The 8,826-nt window shown below is 42.0% G+C and overlaps 1 protein-coding gene across 4 annotated transcripts in view; it reads left to right on the top strand.

Moving 5' to 3' along the window:
• The window catches only part of LOC136843759 (broad-complex core protein isoforms 1/2/3/4/5-like), a 105,963-nt gene that overhangs the window by 57,867 nt on the left and 39,270 nt on the right, over window positions 1-8,826 (top strand). The window lies entirely within an intron of this gene.

The following is an 8,826-nucleotide window of genomic DNA, read 5'->3' on the forward strand; positions in this document are numbered from 1 at the left end:
CAGAAAGGTTACAGCAGTGCTTGACACTGGCTTGAATCTCTCTCTCTCTCTCTCTCTCTCTCTCTCTCTCTCTCTCTCTCTCTCTCTCTCTCTCTCTCTGGTTTTGCTATTATTCAACGTGTCAATTTCAAGCTACAGATATTCCTGTTGTACATGCAAATTTATTTGTAGACCACATGGGAATAAATACGTCTGGTCATTAAAGAATCCGATACGGAGGTAGAAAGATTATTATTAATAATTGACACATTTCTCAATATATATATATATATATATATATATATATATATATATATATATATATATATATATATATATATATATATATATACTATTGCTTTCAGTGAAGGTTTGAGTGCGTAAGAAGGAACTGCGGGCATTGTGATTAGCATTTATTAATCATTTGATGTGTAAAGGCGAGAATTAACAAAGGATTGCAATTTACTTCACTGGTGTATTGTGTATGCCTAACTAATTTTGAGTTCTCAGAGGAAACCATTGGTCAGAAGTCATTAAACAGTGTTTCGCTTAGTTCTTAGCTCTCTCTCTCTCTCTCTCTCTCTCTCTCTCTCTCTCTCTCTCTCTCTCTCTCTCTCTCTCTCTCTCTCTCTCTCTCTGAATCAGTGTCAGCTTTTCGTTATATAAGTCATATTTGATTATGAATATAAACACCTGTGTACATGTTCGGGATATTTAATGCCCATTAAGTTCGGCGTACTGCTTGCTGTGTTGGCTTGTAAAATAAGGTATTGCCTTTAATATACTAGTAGTTTTATATTGGGAATTTTAGGTCCTCCGTGGGAATGAATGCTGTGTTCGAATTCACTTTCAAAATGGCCTCTGTTTTGTATGCATGTCTGTTAATGCGCCAAAATACAGTAATTGAATGTATTCAAAGATACACCGAAATAGTCGCCTCCAACTATTTATGTACCGAAATACACTTCTCTCTGTGTATATACGCTGAATTAAATACTTCACTGAACACTGATTGTTGCACTGAAAGACTCACTTCTTTCAGTTGATACAATGAATTCAAATCTGTCAGCTTCACTGTTTATAAACCGTATATAATCCATATCAATTTTTAAATTTTTTAAAATGTATTTTCATACTCGAAATACATTCTTAATTATTTGGTACACTGATAAGATTCGTCGGTGTTAACTCCTGTGGCTTAGTGTCCACATCTTTCCCACAGTTAGGCCTGAGCTAATTTGGGACGTGAGGTTACGTGCCCTGGCCCCCAGCTTTAGCATTTGAGAGCCACGCAGGAAAGCTTGTAATTAAAATAGATAATGACTATTTTGTCTCTGGGGTCTCACTGTGACCCATTACATTTCGCAGCAAGAATCTGTCTGTCATTCATCCAGGAGGTTGAAACTTGTAGTCGCACTGGCCAGTGCCTACGATTGCCGATGGCTTTGTGTTCAAAATTACCGAAGTGTGAAGCCACGGATGTTTTAATATGCTTGAGTCTCTCTCTCTCTCTCTCTCTCTCTCTCTCTCTCTCTCTCTCTCTCTCTCTCTCTCTCTCTCTCTCTCTCTCTCTCTCTCTCTCTCTCTCTCTCTGGGGTAATGCCGTCAGTGCATCTCATGCGGTGCTCTGTAGGTATTACTTAGTTTCTGTGCAGTTGATTCGTAGTGCAACTGTGAGGTTTTCCACCTGTTACACCTTTCAAAGCTTTTTTCTTTTAATTTCCGTTTCAGTGCTGAATGACCTCATACGTTCCAGCGCTTGACCTTTGGCCTAAATTCTCTCTCTCTCTCTCTCTCTCTCTCTCTCTCTCTCTCTCTCTCTCTCTCTCTCTCTCAACTTGAGGAATTGTCTTCGTTGCATTTCAGCCATAACCGGTTAATCAGATGCTTAATTTGAAAAAAAAAAAAAAAAAAAAAAAAAAAAAAAAAAAAAAAAAAAGCTTCCAGAATGCCCTGCTGGATATGCCAAGTTCCGATGCCACCTGTCAGTTCAGACCTTGAGTTTCAGCAGTCTCAAATCTTGGTATCATCCGAACTCGATTTGGCCCTGTATCCCGAATTCAAGCATAAAGCCATTGCTTTCAAGTACTGATATCATGTCTGATTCTGCATACCTTGACGCGGGGTGGAAGCAGTCAGCAGGTAAATCTCTCTCTCTCTCTCTCTCTCTCTCTCTCTCTCTCTCTCTCTCTCTCTCTCTCTCTCTCTTCTTCTTTTGTAGGTCCTGCTGGGTGGCAAGATATTCTTGACAACTCTGTCATTGTTTGATCGTCCGTATTCGACTCCTGGAGGGTACAGATGTTCTTTCCCCCTTGCTTCGTAATATATTGTTGAGAGAAGCGTTTTATCCAATCCAGGAGTGGGCTGTGAAAGAGGAAAAAGAGTCAATGAACGTTATACTTAACAGCGCGGCCCCGTCTCGAGAGGTCAAGGATAAGGGAAACCAGAAAGAGTGTGAGAATTCCGGAGCATGTGGCATCCTCTCGGAAGTTGCCGGATGCGACGAGAGAAGAAGAGAATGTTTCTGATGACGAGAATTGGATGAATATAAACAAAAGTAGATGAATTAAGTCCAGGCTTCAAGAACTAAGTTTTCATGCGTCACTGCCTCAGTGTAAGTCATTCGTTAAATATATTACGCTGATTTGTTTAAAATGGCTATGGATCCGTGTGGACAATGTTATATTAATGTTAATAATACGTTGTGGTCCAGGGATAGGCTGAAGTAGTCTGTGTCCTTTGTGTACCTGGTGGTCAGCCAGCTGTAGTGTGTTCGAGAGAATAAGGCAGCTTTAAAGTGTGGCTACACTACGTTGTGGAAACTGGAGGTCCTTTCGCAGAATAATACATATCCCACCTAGATGGTAACATTCATCAGATATTCTCCCCCTTCCCCGTCTCTCCTCTCTCTCTCTCTCTCTCTCTCTCTCTCTCTCTCTCTCTCTCTCTCTCTCTCTCCAAACAAAATGGCGCAATAACTCGTTTTTGTCAGAAAGAACTTAGACTAATCGACGCATATTGGGGCCATACCTACCCCCTCCCTTCCTCCCCTTCTCTCTCTCTCTCTCTCTCTCTCTCTCTCTCTCTCTCAGCTTATACAATTTGGCCAAGGCCCTTTCTCGTTGCGAACAAACGAACACCCATAAATCGACAGAGGCTGAGGCAGACGTGATCTCTCTCTCTCTCTCTCTCTCTCTCTCTCTCTCTCTCTCTCTCTGCTTAGAATACAAAATGGTGAAGGTCTCCCTTTCGGTTACGAACACACACACACACACTCTCTCTCTCTCTCTCTCTCTCTCTCTCTCTCTCTCTCTCTCTCTCTCAATGACGTAGACTCAAACAGTTCCCCCTCCTCTCTCTCTCTCTCTCTCTCTCTCTCTCTCTCTCTCTCTCTCTCTCTCTCTCTCTCTCTCAATGACGTAGACTCAAACAGTCCCCCTCTCTCTCTCTCTCTCTCTCTCTCTCTCTCTCTCTCTCTCTCTCTGTGTGTGTGTGTGTGTGTGTGTGTGTGTGTTGGTGTGTTAGCTCTCATGCTTAAAATTCGAAGGTTTGATGCAAGGCTGATGTGCTCATGAAAACGCATATATGTCTAACTATGTATGAATATAACAGACAGGAAGCCGTCCCGATAGAATTGCAAGTGACCACCACGTAATTGCAGTCAAGATTGCAAAGATTGGTCTTTTCAGTTTTGCCGCCATGAATGAATTCGATGGCGTGCTTTTTAACCGTTCGGAAAATCGGGTGTTATTATTATTATTATTATTATTATTATTATTATTATTATTATTATTATTATTATTATATAGTGACTTCGAGCTCCGTCATCACATAATGTTCTCCCTACAAGTCCACGCAAAAGTCCCTCATGATCAACATTGATAAGCTTAGATTTCTCGTTCATTTTGAAGCCTTTTTGTTTGTTTGTGTATTGCCCACTTTGTTTTGGCGTCCTATGCATGCCGTGCATGTCCTACATCCTTGAAATCGTTTATAATTGTGGGGCCTGTTTGTCTCGGTGAAGTATCTCTGCGTAGAATTTAATTGTAGGCAGTTGTATAGAGAAGTCAACTGTAGAAATTCATGCAAGTGAAGAATCCGTTGTGCTTTATTAGTACTGGGTTGTCCGCCACTTGTACGAAGGCTGTGTCAACCTGACTTTCAAGTCGCACGAGTGATAAAATGAATAAACTCAAGTATTTTCATTTCAGATGATGAGAGAGAATGATCAGGCTAAAAAAAAAAAAAAAGATTGATGCTCATTTGGTTTGGGATTTTCTTGTTGTAATTATGTTGCCATTAATGTAAAATTCCTTTTAGTGGAAACATGAGTGAAGCTAGTTTTTTGTGAGGTGTGCTCCTTAGGGTACATTGTGTATTAAATGGAATCTGCAGCAGATGGGAATTGGTGGTGATGATGATGATGATGATGCAATAACTGCAGCATTTTAACTCCCAGTAGATTGGTGTTGTTCTGACGCCAGTGTTTCTCTCTTCTAGGACTTGGGTGGTGTAGGTCTGGGCGTGATGAGCAGGCTGGGCCTGGTGCAGGTGGCGCTGGCCAGCCAGGTCCTGCAGCACGCCAAGGAGGATGAGGAAATCGAGGTCGAGGAGCAAGAACCGCGGATGCTGCATGACATGGAGTACAGTAGTAGCCTAAATTTCGCCGACACGGGACACTTCATTTGCAAGTTCTGCGGCAAAATCTTCTTTTACCCGTCGTCGCTCGAGAAGCACATCCGGACGCACACGGGGGAGAAGCCCTTCAAGTGCCCTCAGTGCCCCTACGTGGCCAGCCAGAAGAGCCACGTCAAGACCCACATGCAACGCCGTCACCATAAAATCAGCGCGAACTTCTAAGGGTCATGTCTGCGTGTGTGTGTGTGTGTGTGCGCGTGTGCGCGTGTTTGTGCGTTTGTATGTGGTTACGAGCGATCGTGGCGGCGGCGGCGGTTCGTGGCATATGTCCCCCTTCAGAGAAGTCCCCCTTCATACTGGCTTGTCCTTCCTTCCTCGTCCTTCTGCAGCGTCTTGGCACCCGATGGAAGGGCTCCTAACTCCTCCACATGCGCCTCCCATTGCCTCCTCCTCCTCCCCCCTCCTCCTCCTCCCCCCCCTCCTCCTCCTCCCCCCTCCTCCTCCTCCTCCTCTCCTCACCTCTCCTCTCCTCTCCTCTTAACTACCGTTTTCTACTTGGCGTTCAAGCACCACCTGTATTCCTTTCTGTGGTGATCCCTCAACCTTGAAATTCTCGGACGGCTTTTCCGTTGAGGAGATAAACCACTTCCTCCAAAAGAATCTGGACGCGGATTGTTTATGATGCTTTTGTCGCTTTTTGAGATACACATGTCTCCATCAGTTTCCCTAATCTCCTGGAAGGAGGCGCCTCCTTGTAACGTAGCCTCTCCCCTCAACCCGTCCTTCCTTCCTTCCTTCCTTCCTTCCTTCCTTCCTTCCTTCCTTCCTTCCTTCCTTCCTTCCTTCCTTCCCCATGTCGCGTAACAGATGGCCTTTACTTCGGGGCGTGTATTACTGGTAAAATGGACTCACTCAGGAAAACGTTATTAAAGTTAACATTGATCCCCAAAAGATATTCACTTTGCAAACTGCATTCCTGTCGAGAATTCCTCCTTGCTACTAGCTTGCAGTCGGCCCCTCCCCCACCTCTATCCTCCTCCTCCCACTCCTCCCTCCCTTCTCGACCTCGTACTACCCTTGGATTGCATCGGGGCATTGCTTAGTGACATCTATCCCATCTCGACAACGTCTCTTCTCCCCCCCCCCCAAACCCAGAGTCCCCTGCGGAAGAGGCAACAATTTTCAGCAGTTGGTTCGTTGTACATATTAGTTTAAAAGCCAACTGTCGAAAAGAAATTGTAGTCCTGTTCTGCTTAAGCAGAGAAATTAAAAATAAAAACAAAAAGGGAAGCAAAAACCTTTATTTTTTTCGGTGCTGCTCTGACTTCAGAGACTGGTTGGAAGCTGTTCTGCAAATCTCACTGTAGGTGTTTGTGGTGTTTGTGCTCCCCTGCGCACGTTGGAAAGCAAGGCCGAAGTGGTGTTTGTGAAACCTCTTATCATTTTTTCCTTCATTAGTTTACTCAAAGCCGGTTTTTGTTTGTTTTCTGTTATTTAATGCGGTGTAATACGTCCTTACAAAGAGGAAGGTTTTGCATACGAGGAACTCGTTTCGTCGCCAAGGAAGCTAAAAGTCTTCAGGAACGGTCTCGTGCCACCGGCAGCAGGATTTTGTGGAACGCACCGGAGACCAGTTTCCAGTCAAGGAGAACTTTTCGTTTGTGTAATTTATTCGTTAATTTCATCTTGCGTTGGACGCTCTCGCACACGTTCCGTCGTGTGATGAGAAAATGACCTCAAATGTGAGGTCATTGAACTGTGTTGGTGTTCCACGAGGTGGATATGAAGAAAAAAAAAAAGATGCCTCAGACCTTTGTGATATTTCGTGGGAAGGTGGACGGAGGTAGAGGTTTTGCAAGTGTATCGATTCTCCAGATATTTACTTACGGATCCTGTTTGTTTCTCTGAATTGCATTCCATGCATCGAATCAATTTTCGAACTTTGATCATTCTGTGCTTAATAAAAACTTGTGTGTGTGTGTGTGTTTGTGTACGTGTGTCATATGCAGAACATATTTTGCAGTCGCATCAAAATACCGATCGAAACGACACGTGAGAATCGCTCGGCGGACCGTCCCGAAAAGTAGCATACGCTACGGTCTAGATGAGGGGACGCCCACGCCTTGCCGGAAATGAAGTCTTATATACCTAGCCATGTGATAACAGTTACAAACGAGAACTACTACAATCAGGATATTGTGTTGCTGTTCGACAGACAGTGATATCAGGGACAACAGTAAATAGTGAAGAAATACCGTTAAGAAATAGTGTGTTTTATTTGAGCTCAGAGGGTTATGATGACGCGTCCAGTACCTGTATACCAGTTTATTTTTTGTTCAAGGCAGTAAATATGGCAGCACTGATTCGAACGTTGAGATTTTGGTTTAGTCAAAGAAATCGGTGATTTGGTATTTATTTGTCTCTAGAAAGTTCTAACTTATTTCCATGCTTTCAAGTGTTGTGATTTTGGAAGTATGTTTTGTTGAGGAGAATGTTTTTTATTCTAGTTTCTTTTTGTGGGTTTGCCTTGCTTAATATTCTAATAGAAGATCTGAAGGAAAGATGTTGATTTATTATTATTATTATTATTATTATTATTATTATTATTATTATTATTATTATTATATAGATATTGTGGGAAATAAAAATGTCTGAAAATGTTGAGATCTACGTGTTTAATTTCCTTCACACACTTTTAAGCGTCCAAAAATGTCTTATATAAAATTTTGTTTTTATATTTTTGTAAAAATATTTTTATTCCTGTAAATTTCATTTTCGTTTTTGTTGCTGCAAAATTTTTTTTTATTTGCCTATATGTGTATGTTTGAATAATTATTGTTATATTAGTGAAAATTTTTATTTTTTTTAGTGAAAAAAAATTTTTAGTGAAAAATTTTATTTTTATAGTGAAAAAAAATTTAGTGAAAAATTTAACTTGTGACTTGTAATCCTTTTGACTAATTACTCATTGAACCTGTAACTGGTTCATTTTCATCACACCAAAGCAGTTGAACGTTTAATGTGGCTTTTGGCGAAGTCAATATGTTGGCTGCCTTGTGTAGTGGAAAATGGCTTGGGTTGATCACGTACCGTCACATGAGAGAGAGAGAGAGAGAGAGAGAGAGAGAGAGAGAGAGAGAGAGAATTGATTCACTTGACTTCCCTCAGCACATGCGCAGGAGGTGAGAGAGAGAGAGAGAGAGAGAGAGCTCACCCGATTGCCACACATATAAGAGAGAGAGAGAGAGAGAGAGAGAGAGAGAGAGAGAGAGAGAGAGAGAGAGAATGAAATTGATTTGCTCGACTACTGTTCCCTTCCACACGTACAAACACACACACACACACAGACACAAACGCACACTCACCTCTCTGGCAAGTGAGAGAGAGAGAGAGAGAGAGAGAGAGAGAGAGAGAGAGAGAGATGGGGGAATTAAGGGGGAGTGTTTGTGGTGGACTTAGAGTGAGTTATTGATTGTGTGTTTGCTCACGCGCGGGCGCGTATACAAGTTTCTCTTATGAATTGTCATGTGCTTTTGTGTGGCGTAGAACCAGCAGATCTCTCTATATTGGAAACTTCCCAGTCGCATCTGGATGGTAATGAAATGAGCATTCATTAGGCTTTTCCCATATCCTAGATGTTTTGTTACCCGCAAGTGATTTTGGAAGTTGCTTTTATGCTACTGTTGCCCCGAGAGGAAGGAAGTGTTTTGATGGCCCTAATTTTGGCACTCCGCGTCTTTTCATTTCCCTTTTATTTAACCTTGCGTAAGCCACTGTTTTGCTTTGTGTTTAAATTTTTTAACTTTATGTAGGTCTCTCTCTCTCTCTCTCTCTCTCTCTCTCTCTCTCTCTCTCTCTCTCTCTCTCTCTCTCTCTCTCTCTGGTATTTAAGAAAGTCTTCTGTCATTGGCCTCAAGGAATTTTGACTAACGTGGGATGTAAATTTTAACATTCTTCATCATTCACCCTTCCAAGTCTTCTAAAATTTGGAATTGCCATTCTGCAAGGCTTTGTGATTTTGGAATTGCCATTCTACAAGGCTTTGTGATTTTGGAATTATCATTCTGCAAGGCTTTGGGATTTTGGAATTTCCATTCCACAAGGCTTTGTGATTTTGGAATTATCATTCCGCAAGGCTTTGTGATTTTGGAATTTCCATTCCACAAGGCTTTGTGATTTTGGAATTATCATTCCGCAAGGCTTTGTGAT

This window comes from Macrobrachium rosenbergii, chromosome 1 (genome assembly GCF_040412425.1).
Source record: "Macrobrachium rosenbergii isolate ZJJX-2024 chromosome 1, ASM4041242v1, whole genome shotgun sequence".
Lineage (NCBI taxonomy): Eukaryota > Metazoa > Arthropoda > Malacostraca > Decapoda > Palaemonidae > Macrobrachium > Macrobrachium rosenbergii.